We start from the raw sequence: 12972 nt of genomic DNA on the forward strand, positions 1-12972 counted from the left end.
TAAGCTTGTGGTCTAGTAAAAAGAGGGGACCTATGGCATAAGGGTCTAGGTTTGGAAAGTCCCTCCCCAACTACCAGATCCATGGCTTTAGCTTTTTCACTCAGTGCCTACAAGTCTCAATGTCTTGTTTATAAAAAGAGAATAATAATTCCTACTCTGAAAGGATTTGAGGGAAGATGAGAAATGATGTACATAAAACACTTAGCATAATACCTGGCTCACAGAAGGAAATAAAAAATGTCATAAAAAATGCATGAGATTTGTCAAATGAATATTATAGATATTACAGATAATAAATTCCTTAGTAATTTAAAGAGAGACACAGAGCTGGCTATGAGCAGTGCCTGAGAATCTAGTAAGGATATAATAAATATTGATCAATTAATTGAACCATGGATATTGAATGCATTCCCAAAACTCTTGAAATTATTAATAAATATCATTTGATGGTGATGTTCCTGTTGGCAAGTTATTCCCATCTGAATCATTCCACTGGTAGAGGGAGTGAAATAGTGATGCAATGTGATAATAAACATGACCAATCATACTTAAAAAAAAAAGTCTGAGAATCTTAGAAATATACTATGAGCAGCCAAACATAGTGAATATCAAGAGAAAGTTTTTTTTTTTTTTAATTGTTAAAGGTTTATTTGGTGCTTTAGTTGGTATGACACTTGGATAGTTGGCTGCATTATTTATATGTATACTTTCTTTTTACATTATATGGCAATGCATACTAATCTGATTCATAGAGTACACAAAATAAGACACTTAAGAACAGTTATGCATAAGATATGCAATACTGGATTTATACATTGGATCCCAGGATGTGATTGACTGGAGAGGAAAACAGTTGGACTAGGCACGTTGGGTAAAGGAACCACAAGTTATGTAACACACAGTGAACACACATCTAGTTTGAAGGGCAACCATAGTGTGTGCAACATTGGCAGTGGTGCCTTTGAGGAGGTGGAACTGTTTCACACTAACAAGTTTAGGACTACACAAGCTAAGTACCATTCAGCATCAGGATAGAGATGCAGGGTTTTATGAACCATTACTATTTCTATCTTTAGGAAATTGATGTTTTTAGTCATAGATCAGATAAAAAGGACAATATGCACAATCTCCAACTAAAATCCTGTTGTAACCTAGACAGTGAGGTGATACATTAGGAGACTTTAAAACTGCAACTCCTTCTGGGTCCCCCAAAGTGTATCTGCACACTTCTTCAAACAGGCCTCTTCCTCAGGTGTTAGAGTCACCTTCATAACATCTGAGATTCCATTCTGTCCCAAGATGCGAGGAACACTAAGGAAGACATCTTCTTTTATTCCATAGAGACCCTTGATCATGGTGGAAAATGGATGCACCCATCTAAGATTCTTCATCATACTTTCTGCTAAATCTGCCACAGAGAGTCCAATGGCCCAGGATGTGTAGCCTTTCAGTTTGATCACATCATAAGCACTCTGAACCAGCTCTTTGTGAACTTAGTTCCACTGTTCCTTATCTACATAAGTGCCCAAATAAGGGTGTAGAGTCTTTAGGGAGACACTGGCAACATTCACTCCACTCCACACAGGCACACTCAAGTCTCCATGCTCCCCAAGGACCTGGCCATGACAGCTTAATGGGTGAACTCCCAGCCTTTCCCACATTAGGTAACCGAACTGGTCTGAATCTAGATTGTAACCACTTACAATAACACGGTTTTGGAGAAAGCCACTTATCTTCCAAGCCATGTAGGTCAAGACAGCTACTGGATTGGAAACAATAAGCAATTTGCAGTTGGGACTGTATTTTACAACATTAGGAATGATGAATTTAAAGATGTTCACATTATGCTGGAACAAATTAAGACGGTTTTCTCTCTCTTGTTGACATGCCCCAGCTGTGACAATAACTAGCTTGGAGTTTCCAGTCACATTATAGTCTTTGCTAGAGACAATTTTTGGTGTTCTAAGGAAAAGGCTGCCATGTTGGAGATCTATCATCTCTCCCTTTAATTTGTCTTCCATGACATAAACAAGAGCAAGTTCATCTGCCAAGTCCTTCATTAAGATACTGATGGCACAGGCCATGCCAACAGCACCAACCCCAACGACTGTAATCTTATTCTGGGGGGTTTCTTCTTCCTTTAGGAGATTCACAATCAGCTGATCCTTGAGATTTGCTATTTGGACTTAGAACCAAAAGGAGTAGGGTGTGCACGGCAGAGGGCCTCGGTGGTGTGCAGCACTGGATCCGGCCTTGGCAGCAGCGGTTCCAGTACCAAGAGAAAGTTCTTAAGAAATGGTTTTGTTTGTAGGCTTGGTTGAGTTATTGTAAAATAATGTAAATTCTGTAATGCATCACATTTTAAAGGTGGAGAGAAACTAAAAAGTAAGCACAGGCATGATGGAAAGTGACATAATGGATGAGGTGTTAAGCTAGAAGGACCCAAAGAAGCTTTTCTTATAGAAAAATAACCCCAGCTCCCTAGAAAGAGAAATTCATGTTTTTCTATTTGCCTAGTTAGTGTGTGCACTCATTTTGATATGACTATCTGAGCACACCCTTATTTATCACTTAACTCATAATGAAATCTAGAAATAACCTTTTATTCATAAAATTACTTCTGTAACACTCTCTAATGAACTCCTAAAGCATATTTACTTCTCACTCAGACAATGGATCCACTCCATTCTTAAAATCTATAAAATATTTTTTATCTTCCATAGCATTAAGAAAGACTGATGTTATCCCTGTGAAAAAGTATTCCTGCCTATGATGGTTTGCCTAGTGTCCTGTTCACTTTGGTATATTGTTTTTCATTTGTTAAATTGTTTGTGCTCACTGTGACTCTTTCCTATCACATCACAAGCCATACAGCAACTGAGCTTAAAACCTTGTTTTTAATTGAAAACCTAAACCATTCAGGGCTCTTTTTTAAAAAATTCTGAACAGGGCTGAATTACAGAAAGGGAATAAAACTGATCCTATTGCACATACTGGCTATACTCCTTTGGTTTTGTTCGAGCGCCCTCCCAAATTCATCCATAGGATGTCAATGAACTGAGCATCCAAACATATTTGTAAGAGCCAGGGCTTAGGCCACCTGAAAGTATCTGATATCTCTCTTTGGCAAGTTTGCACATTTTCTTACAAATAGAACTACTTTTAAATCCTCCTACTATACAATGAGTTCATGTAGAGACAGACATTCCTTCCTCAATACCACACCTTTTCGGAGACTTTAAAGGCTGGATATGCTTACCTTGTAAATAAGGCTGATGGTATCAAATGTTGCTCTAAGATTGATTTATATTTATGTAAGCCCTGGTATGATAACTTAAATACTTAAGCTAATCTTTTGTGTTTTTTTTCCTCCTGAACTACAAAGCCTATGACCTGTTATGTCATACTGACACGTAAAAATATCTATAGTCACATTACAGACTTGGAATGTATGCATAATAATGTGTTCCTGGGAGACTCAAAGGTTTAGCTTAGCTCTACCAATTGGTTTACAATTTCCATCTCCTTTTCTGTCCCTTTCTTCCTTCCTCAACTCAAGCATGACACTTGCCTTGATTAATAGATATGTTTGAGTTTTAAAAAAAGGTTTGCAGTTTTTCATTTCCTCTCCCAACAAACATTTTATGTATGTGCATTTCTGCTCTGATATACATTTTGAGGTTTATGACAAATGTAAGGCTAAGTAGTCCCTGAATTATAAGAACTAAGAATTTTGGGTAGGATAGCAAAAATAGAAGAGTTCTAAATCTACTCCAGATTGTCACTTGCCTGAAATTTCTTCAGTACCCTGACAACCACACACTAGAATTAATACACAGTTTGTTGTCACTGTCAATGGTTCCTATGACTTGATGGCAGGTCATACATGAGAAAGCCAATTAACTGGTCTCAATTGGATCAGCATCTGAGAAAGATATACGATGGCATATTTTATTGAGTGTTGGAGCCATAACATGAAGGAAAATCACATTAAATTGGAGAATTGAAAACTTTACAAGTATCCAAACCATTTGCTTATAGCCATGACTCCTGTTTTCTACTGTTGGAACTAGCATAAAGCACACTAATAATAATAAAAATAATAGCACTTTTAAAAATAATTGTAATAATGGCACTGCATAAAATCTTGAAAATTTATATTTTGTTAATCACCATGCTAAGTGCTTTCCACATATTATCTATTCCCTTTTAGTCCTCAGGCCAACCTTAGGAGATATTATTTCCATTTTACACACAAGAAAACTAAAGAATTTAACATCTAATTAATCACTAATGTAAGTATTACTAAGTAGTTATGACAACAGCAATAGCAATAATAAACACTATTTTAAGGAGCTTAAAATATTACCCAATTTAATCTTCAATGATACAAATAAAATATGTTCTACAATTAGAAACTTTACACATGAGGAAACTGAGGAACAGAAAGGTTAAATAAATTTCCAAAGGGCACTCAGCAAATAAATGGTAGAGCTGGGATTTGGACCCAGGCACTTGACTTCATAATCTCCCTAGAAGCAAAGTGTAAATAAATGTAGATACTGTTCATCAAAACCTAAATCATGGAGACCCAAAATGGTGGAGGAATAAGTAGAAGCTACACTAACCTTCTCCCAGGATCAATCTAGAGTTACAACTAAATTGTATAGAAATCATCCAGAATAGCCAACTGGACACTAGCTGGAGAGAAACCTTATAACCACAAACAGATGAAATAAGCTACATCACTACAACGGGACTGGTAAGGAGCGTGGAGGAGGTACAAGAGGGTTGAATGGGCTCCCATGGGCAGCTGCTGAAGTGCTGGAGGGATATTTCAGTAGCCAGGGAGATCCCCCTGAGAAATGTAGGGTCTAAATACCAAGCTGGGCTCCACAGGCTTCAGCACCAGAGCCAGAAAGGAACCCAGATAACATCCAGCTTTGATAAGCAGTGGGATTTCTGTGTACCAGGGAGAGACAGCCAGAGACACAGAGAGCCTCTTACAGAGTCAATGTACAACTTTTTATGCAGCCACTTACCCTGGGCTCCAGCAGAGGGAGGGCAGAGTGGACTAGAGATACTTGAGGAGAGTCTGGGGCTGGTGTCTATTGGGGGAGAACTGAAGGAACAGATGCTAGGATCCTTGTGCTGAGTCATTCCCTACACTGCAGAAGCCATCTTTCTCAGGCAAAGCACTTCTCCCTGAGTGGCATCAACACGAGGAGAAGTATATAGCCCTGCCTGCAGGAATTAATCTGCCCCATCCTGTGGAACTTAAACCAGGCTATAACAGTGATTAGTTTAAGCTATGAGAATATAGCTGACCTTCCCCCAGGCCTGGTGATGGTAAAGCCAGTCTTGGCACACACACAGCCTGATTCTTTGTGCACACAACCAGACCTAGCACATGGAGTCACACACTGTAGATCACTGATCGCTCCAAACAGGTTGCCCAGGAAAAGTCACAGCAGTGTCTGACAAAGGCCTACATCAGAGTCTTTACAGATCTACCTAATAATAGAAACAAATACAGAAAAGCATCCAAAATGGGAAAACAAGTAAAAACAAAACAAAACAAACAAACAAAAAATACCCCAAATGAAAGGCTATGAGAAGTCTCCAAAAGAAGAGCTAGATGAAATAGAGGCAAGCAATTTATGAGATAGAGAGGTTAAAATAATGATTATAAGGATACTCAACAACATGAGAAAAATACATAGAAACCATAAAAAAAGGACCAGTCAGAAATAAAGAATGAAATATCTGAAATAAAGAATACACTGGAAGGAATAAACAGTAGGTTAGATGAACCAGAGGATCAAATCAGTGATGTGGAAGGTGATGTAGAAAAAACACCCAGGCAGAGCAGCAAAAAGAAAAAAGAATTAAAAAAAAAAAAGGGAGAGAGCTTAAGAAACATTTTGGACAACATGAAGCATAGTAACATCCATATCATGGGATTACTGGAAGGAGAAGAAAGTGAGCAAGGGATTGAGAGGCTATTTGAAGAACTAATGACCCAAAACTTCTCTAATCTAGTGAAGGAAAAAGAAGGTCAGGGAATCCCAAAAAAGGTGGACCCAAGAAGGCCTACACCCAGACACATAATAATGATAATATCAAGGCTTAAAGACAAGGAGAAAATCCTGAAAGCCACAAGAAAGATACAGGTAGTTACATATAAGGGAGCACCAATTAGACTGTCATTTGATTACTCAACATAAACATTTCAGACCAGAAGGGAGTGGTATGAAATATTCAAGGTGATGAAAAGCCAAGCCTTATAATCAACACTACTGTATGCAGCAAGACTATCATTTAAAATCAAAGGAGAAATAAGGAGGTTCCCAGACAAGAGAAAGCTAAAGGACTTTGTTAACACCAAACTAGTATTACAAAAAATGTTAAAGGTCTTGCTTTAAGAAGAAGAAAAGAAAGAGAAAGAAAAAAACAAAGAAAACAGTCTAACAATAAGATGGCACTCAATATGTATCTATCAACAATCACCTTAAATGTAAATGGCTTAAATGCTCTAACCAAAAGACATAGGGTAGCAGAATGGATAAGAAAACAACATCCATATATATGCTGCCTCCAGAGACCCACCTCAAATCAAAAGATACACATAGACTAAAAGTAAAGGGAGGGTAAAAGATATTTCATGCAAATGGAAAGCAAAAAAAAAAAAAAAAAAAAAAAAAAAGCTGGGATAGCAGTACTTATATCTGACAAAATAGACTTTAAACCTAAGGCTATGGGAAGAGACAAAGAAAGAACTACATAATGATAAAGGGATTAATCCAACAATAATATAACCCTAGGAAACATTTACACACCTAACATAGGAGCACCTAAACATGTGAAGCAAACCTTGAAGGACATAAAAGGAAAGACTGACAGAAATACAGTCATAGTCAGGGATTTTAACGCTACATTGACTTCAATGGATAGTTCGTCTAGACAGAACATCAACAAGGGTACAGCGGGCTTAAACAACACACTAGATCTAATGAATTTAATTGATATTTTCAGAGCATTTCAACTCAAAGCAGCAGAATATATATACTTTTCAAATGCACATAGAATGTCATCTAGGATAGTCCACATGTTAGGGCACAAGAGAAGTCTCAATAAATTTAGGAAGATTGAAACATATCAAACATCTTCTCTGACCACAGTGCTATGAAACTAGAAATCAGTCACAAGAACACTGAGAAACATTCAAAGACATGGAAGCTAAATAACATGTTATTAAACAATGAATGGGTCAGCAACGAGATGAAGGAAGAAATCAAAAGATACCTTGAAAGAAATGAAATGAGAACAAAAGAATCTAAAAATCTGTGGGACATTGGAAAAGTAATCCTAAGAGGGGAATTCATAGAATTACAAGCCTATCTCAAAACCAAGAAAAATCTCAAATAAACAATCTAATTTTACACTTAAAGGAACTTCAAAAAGAAAAACAAACAAAGTCCAAAGTGAGTAGAAGTAAAGAATTAATAAAAATCAGAGCAGAAATAAATGAATCGAGTTTAAAAAAAAAAAAGATTCAAAAGACCAATGAATCCAAGAGCTGGTTCTTTGAAAAGATAAACAAGGTTGACAAATATTTAAGCAGACTGATGATATAAAAAAGGAGGACCAAAATAAATAATGCACAAATGAAAGAAAAAAAAAATGACTGGGAGAGAAAGATGGCAGAGGAGTGAATGGGAGTCATGCTGAGCTCCTCCCAAGACCAAACTGGAATTGCAACTAAATAGTGGAGAAATCACCTGGAAAACAATGGAATGATAGAGGGAGAGAAGCCTTGGAGCTGCGGACAGACAGTGAATTCAACTCTCACACATCCCAATGGGTGAGAAGTGTGGCGGAGGCTTGAGAGGGTGGGCTGGGCGCCCACAGGCACTAGCACCAGAGGGACATGGAAACGGCCAGTTAGATCCCCCTGAGAAGAACAGGGTCTGAACCATAAACAGGGACCCGTAGGCTACAGCAGCTGAAACCAGGAAAATAAACAGACAAAATGCAACACCGAAAAGCTTAAGGGCACTCTCTGCCAGAGACAGGTGGCAGGAGATGCAAAGAGACATTTAAAGGGCCAACACAAAAATTTGCAGTGGCAGCCGCCTTCCTTGATTTCTGGGTAGAGGCGGCAGGAGAGTGGGCTGGTGCCTCAGGAAAATTGGCAAGAAAAACTTTGTGAAGAGAACAGAGATGGTGGCCAACGGAGCCCCTGTCATAACTCACCTCCAACTCTGCAGATACCACCTTGCCCAGGCATAAGAGAATCAATTAACTTGCCTTTTATGCATTCCACACACAGCTCCTGGGCGTGTGGACTAGGGACTGAGTGCAGACTGGCTGGAAGAAATAGAGGATCCCTGGCCAAAGGGGACACATAGATGCATAGAGACCCTTGAGGAGAGACTGGAGACGGAGGGGTTGGGGAAAGAACTGGAGAATTATCTGAGATTATCTGGAGCAGAGTCCCTCCCCCATTCCGTAGTCCTCATTCGCACAGGCTGGCCATGCCACCAAACAGGCAGAAGCGGGCAAGGGAGGCAGAAAGCGTGCAATTCCAGCCTCAGAAATAGTGGATCCCTAGCCGAAGGGGTCACAGAGCTGCCCAAAGCAGGAGTCAGACACAGACAGGAGATTCCTGGCAGGCTCAAACAAATGACCCAAGGTCAGATAGGGTCAACAACTGATACCATCAGAGGCAGGCCCAGAAAGAAAAGTAAAGAAAAAATAAATGAATAAATAAAAAGACTCGCTACTACCATAGAAGTTTAATCCACAAAGTCAGGAAATCCTGACTTTGAAGCAGAAGCAAAAATAAATAAATAAATAAATAAATAAATAAATAAATAAATAAATAAATAAAAGACTCACAAAAATGGGAAGAAAAAGAAGTTCCCCCCAAATGAGTGGAAAAGGGGAATCCGCACAGAGAGAGCTAAATGAAATAGAGGCAAAGGAACTATCAGATATTGAGTTCAAAACAATGTCTCTAAGGAAGCTCAATGAGCTCAACGAGCTCAAAGATAACTCAGAAACTGCAAAGAAACTATCAGGATCTTACAGCAAACTGTATCAACCTGGAAAAGGACAGAGAAACTATCAAGAAGACACAAGAGGATATGAAAATACCATTTATGAATTAAAGAACACAGTAGAAGGAATCCAAAGCAGGCTAGATGAAGCCAAGGATCGAATCAGTGAGATGGAGGATAAGATGGAAAAAAGCTCCCAGAAAGAACAAGAAATGGAAAAAAGACTCAAAAAGAATGAAGAGGCGTTGAGGGAAATGCAGGACAACCTGAAACGTAATAATATCCGCATAACAGGGATACCAGAAGGAGAAGAAGAGGAGCAAGGGATAGAGAACCTCTTTGAAAAAGTAAGGATGGAAAATTTCCCCAATTAGAGGAGAGAAAAGGTCTCATGGATCCAGGAGGCACAGAGGCCCCCACTCAAGAGGGACCCAAGGAGGCCCACGCCAAGACACATCATCATTAAAATGGCAGCTATCAAAGACAAAGGGAGAATCCTCAAGGTAGCAAGGGAGAAGGAGAAAGTAACATACAAGGAGGCCCCAATAGGGCTACGAGCTGACTTCTCAACAGAAACACTGTAAGCCAGAAGGGAATGGCAAGAAATACTCCAAGTCATGAAAAGCAAGGGTCTACAACCAAGGCTGCTCTACCCAGCAAGGCTCTCAATTAAAATAAAGGGTGAAATAAGGAGTTTCCAAGACAAAAGAAGGCTAAAGAATACATCTCTACCAACCCAGCACTCCAAGATATGCTCAAGGGACTGGTTTAAGAAGATGAAGGAAAAGAGTGAGAAAGAGAAAAACACAGGTACAAAGAGAAAAATGAATAGGTTTCTATCAGTAATAACTCTCAATGTAAATGGACTAAATGCCCCAATCAAAAGACACAGGATAGCTGAATGGATAAGAAAATATGACCCACACATATGCTGCCTACAAGAGACCCATCTCAGAAAAAAAGAACTATACAGATTGAAAGTAACGGATGGAAAAAAATATTCCAAGCAAATGGGCAAGAGAAGAAAGCAGGAGTTGCAGTACTTACATCAGACAAAATAGATTTCAAAACCAAGGCCATAAAAAGAGACCCAGAGGGGCACTTTATAATACTCAAAGGATGAATCTATCAAGAAGACATAAACATTGTAAACTTATATGAACCCAACATAGGAGTACCAAAACATATAAAGAAAATCTTGGGTGACTTCAAAAAAGATAGAGACAGCAACACACTGATAGTAGGGGATTTTAACACCCCACTTTCAAAAATGGACAAATTTTCCAAACAAAAACATCAGCAAGAATATTGTGGTGCTCAATGTCACAGTGAATCAAATAGACTTAACTGATATTTATAGAACCTTACATCCCAAAGAAGCAAAATACACATCTTTTCAAATGTGCATGGAACTTTTTCAAAGATTTACCACATGATAGGACACAAAGCAAGCCTCAGCAAATTCAGGAAAATTGAAATAATACCAAACTTTTTCTTGGACCACAAGGGCTTCAACCTGGAAATCAGCCTCAAAGAGAAACTTCAAAAACTTGCAAACTCATGGAGACTGAACAATAGACTATTAAACAATGAATGGGTCAGTAATGAGATAAGAGAAGAAATAAAAAAAATTGCAGTTCTACCACTCCAGGAAGTGTGGCCACAGATGCACAGCATCCATGGAGCACATCCTATGGCTCACCTGGGCAAAGACCCAAGCCAGCAACCATGCCCAAATCTTGAGCATAACCTCTGGCCCCAGATAACCAGGAAGCCTAAGCAATGATCCCAAGCAGCCTTAGAGCCTAGCCTACAGTACCTCCCAGCCACAGGTCCCAGTCTAGCACCCTGCCTCACAGCAGAGTTCTCTTCAATTGACATAGAGCTCTACTCAATTGCTGTATGCAGTCTGTGGACTCACCCCGGCAGAGAGCCCAGCCAGTGACTATATTCAGTTAGGGAGAATAGTCTGCAGCCCCACTCAACCAGGGAGTCCAGACAGTAAACCCTCCTGACTGCAGAAGTCAGCCATGGCACCCTCCCTACTGACCTCACAGCATGGACAGTGACCTTGCCCAACTAATACCTAAATAGCAAGCGCTGTCTGCTTGTAGACACTACAAACTGAGCTGACAGGTGAAGGTCTTTCCTGCCAAAACAAACCTGTAAAATATGTAAGAGGAAGCTCTGTACTCAAATGCACAATTACCAATACAAGGTTATAAGAATCAGGTAAACATGACACTACCAAAGAAAACAAAGCTCCAATGACAGACCCTAACAAATTAAAGACATATGAACTATCGATAAAGAATTTATTAGAACAATCCTTTTCTTTGTCCACTTCAAAAAAATATTTTTTATTGTTGATGCTATTACAGTTGTCCCAATTTTTCCTCTTTTTCTCCCAGTCCCCTCTTCCCACAGTCAATCCTCACACTGTTGTTCATGTCCATGGGTGATACCTATATGTTCTTTGTGTAATCCCTTCACCTTACAACTAATCCCACCCTCCCCTCTTACATCTATCAGTCTGTTCCTTGTTTCTGTGCCTCTGATTCTATTTTGTTCATTAGTGTATTTTGCTCCTTAACTTAGTTATAAGTGAGATCATATGGTACTTGCCTTTCACTGATTAGCTTATTTCACTTAGCACAATGTTCTCCAGTTCCATCCACGCTGTAACAAAAGGTAAGAATTCCTTCTTTTTCACTGCTGTGTGGTATTCCATTGTATAAATGTACCACAACTTTTTTATCCACTCATCTACTGATGGGCACTTAGACTGTTTCCAAATAATCCTTTTAAAGAAATTCAGTGAACTATGAGAACACAGACAAAATTAGAAAAGCAGTGCATGAAAAAATGAGAAGTTTAACAAAGAAATAAAGAGTATTAAAAAATTAAAATCAGCCCTGACTGTTGTGATTCAGTGGATTGAGCACTAGCCTGCAACCCAACGGGTCACTGGTTTGATTCCCAGTCAGGACACATGCCTTTTTTGTAGACTGAGATGCAAACCGTAAGTGTTTCGCTCACACACTGATATTTCTCTACCTCTCTTTCTTTCTCCCTTCCACTCTCTCTAAAAATAAATAAATAAAATCTTTAAAAATATTAAAACCAGGCAGAACTGAAAATCCTAGAACTGAATAATACAGTGACTGAAGAATTCAATAGAGAACTTCAACAGCAAGAGAAAATCAATGAATTCAAAGACAGATCATTTGAAATTACCTAGTCAGAGGAGCAAAAAAGAAAAAAAAAGAATATTAAAAGAAACAATGTATATATTATGGGGATTCTGGCAAAAGGAAAAAAGAAAGGGATAGAAAGTCTATTTAAAGAGATAATGAAAACCTCCCAAATTTAGGAGGAGAAATTGATATCCAGATTCATGAGGCTCAAAGGATCCCAAACAGGTTAAGCCCAAGAAAGGCTATATGCTAAACTTACCATATAAGCCTCATAGAAAACACAAAAGAAAACCTATAGTAAATACACAAAACATTATAATGAAGAAGTCAAAACATAGCCTCATAGGAAGTCACTAAATTACAAAGGAAGACAGCAAGAGAGGAAGCAAAGAACAAAGGATCTGCAACAAATCGTCAGTAAACAATTACAAAATGGCAATAAGAAGTCCTTAATGATCAATAATTACTTTAAATGTAAATGGATTAAATTCTTCAATCTTACAAATTCTTTTAATATCTGATTTAAATATAGCTAATTCTAATATCTGCACCTGCATTAAAAATGTAAATAAAACAAGTATAATATTTCCATTTATGGAACTTATATTCTACCGAGCAATATAGTCCATCAACCATAGTTACACCAATAACTTCCTAAAATTTGCTGCAATATCAGCTATGAAGAAAAAACAGAAGATGTTGTGAGAATACCA

The 12972-nt window shown here is 38.4% G+C and overlaps 1 pseudogene; it reads right to left on the reverse strand.

The window, feature by feature from the left end:
• Positions 1-1181: 1181 nt before the first annotated feature.
• On the reverse strand, positions 1182-2163 carry LOC129075721 (L-lactate dehydrogenase A chain-like; annotated as a pseudogene).
• Positions 2164-12972: the final 10809 nt, after the last annotated feature.

The sequence above is a fragment of the Pteronotus mesoamericanus genome, unplaced genomic scaffold (genome assembly GCF_021234165.1).
Source record: "Pteronotus mesoamericanus isolate MK-2021 breed Mesoamerican mustached bat unplaced genomic scaffold, CSHL_Meso_final contig_56, whole genome shotgun sequence".
In the NCBI taxonomy this organism is placed as follows: domain Eukaryota; kingdom Metazoa; phylum Chordata; class Mammalia; order Chiroptera; family Mormoopidae; genus Pteronotus; species Pteronotus mesoamericanus.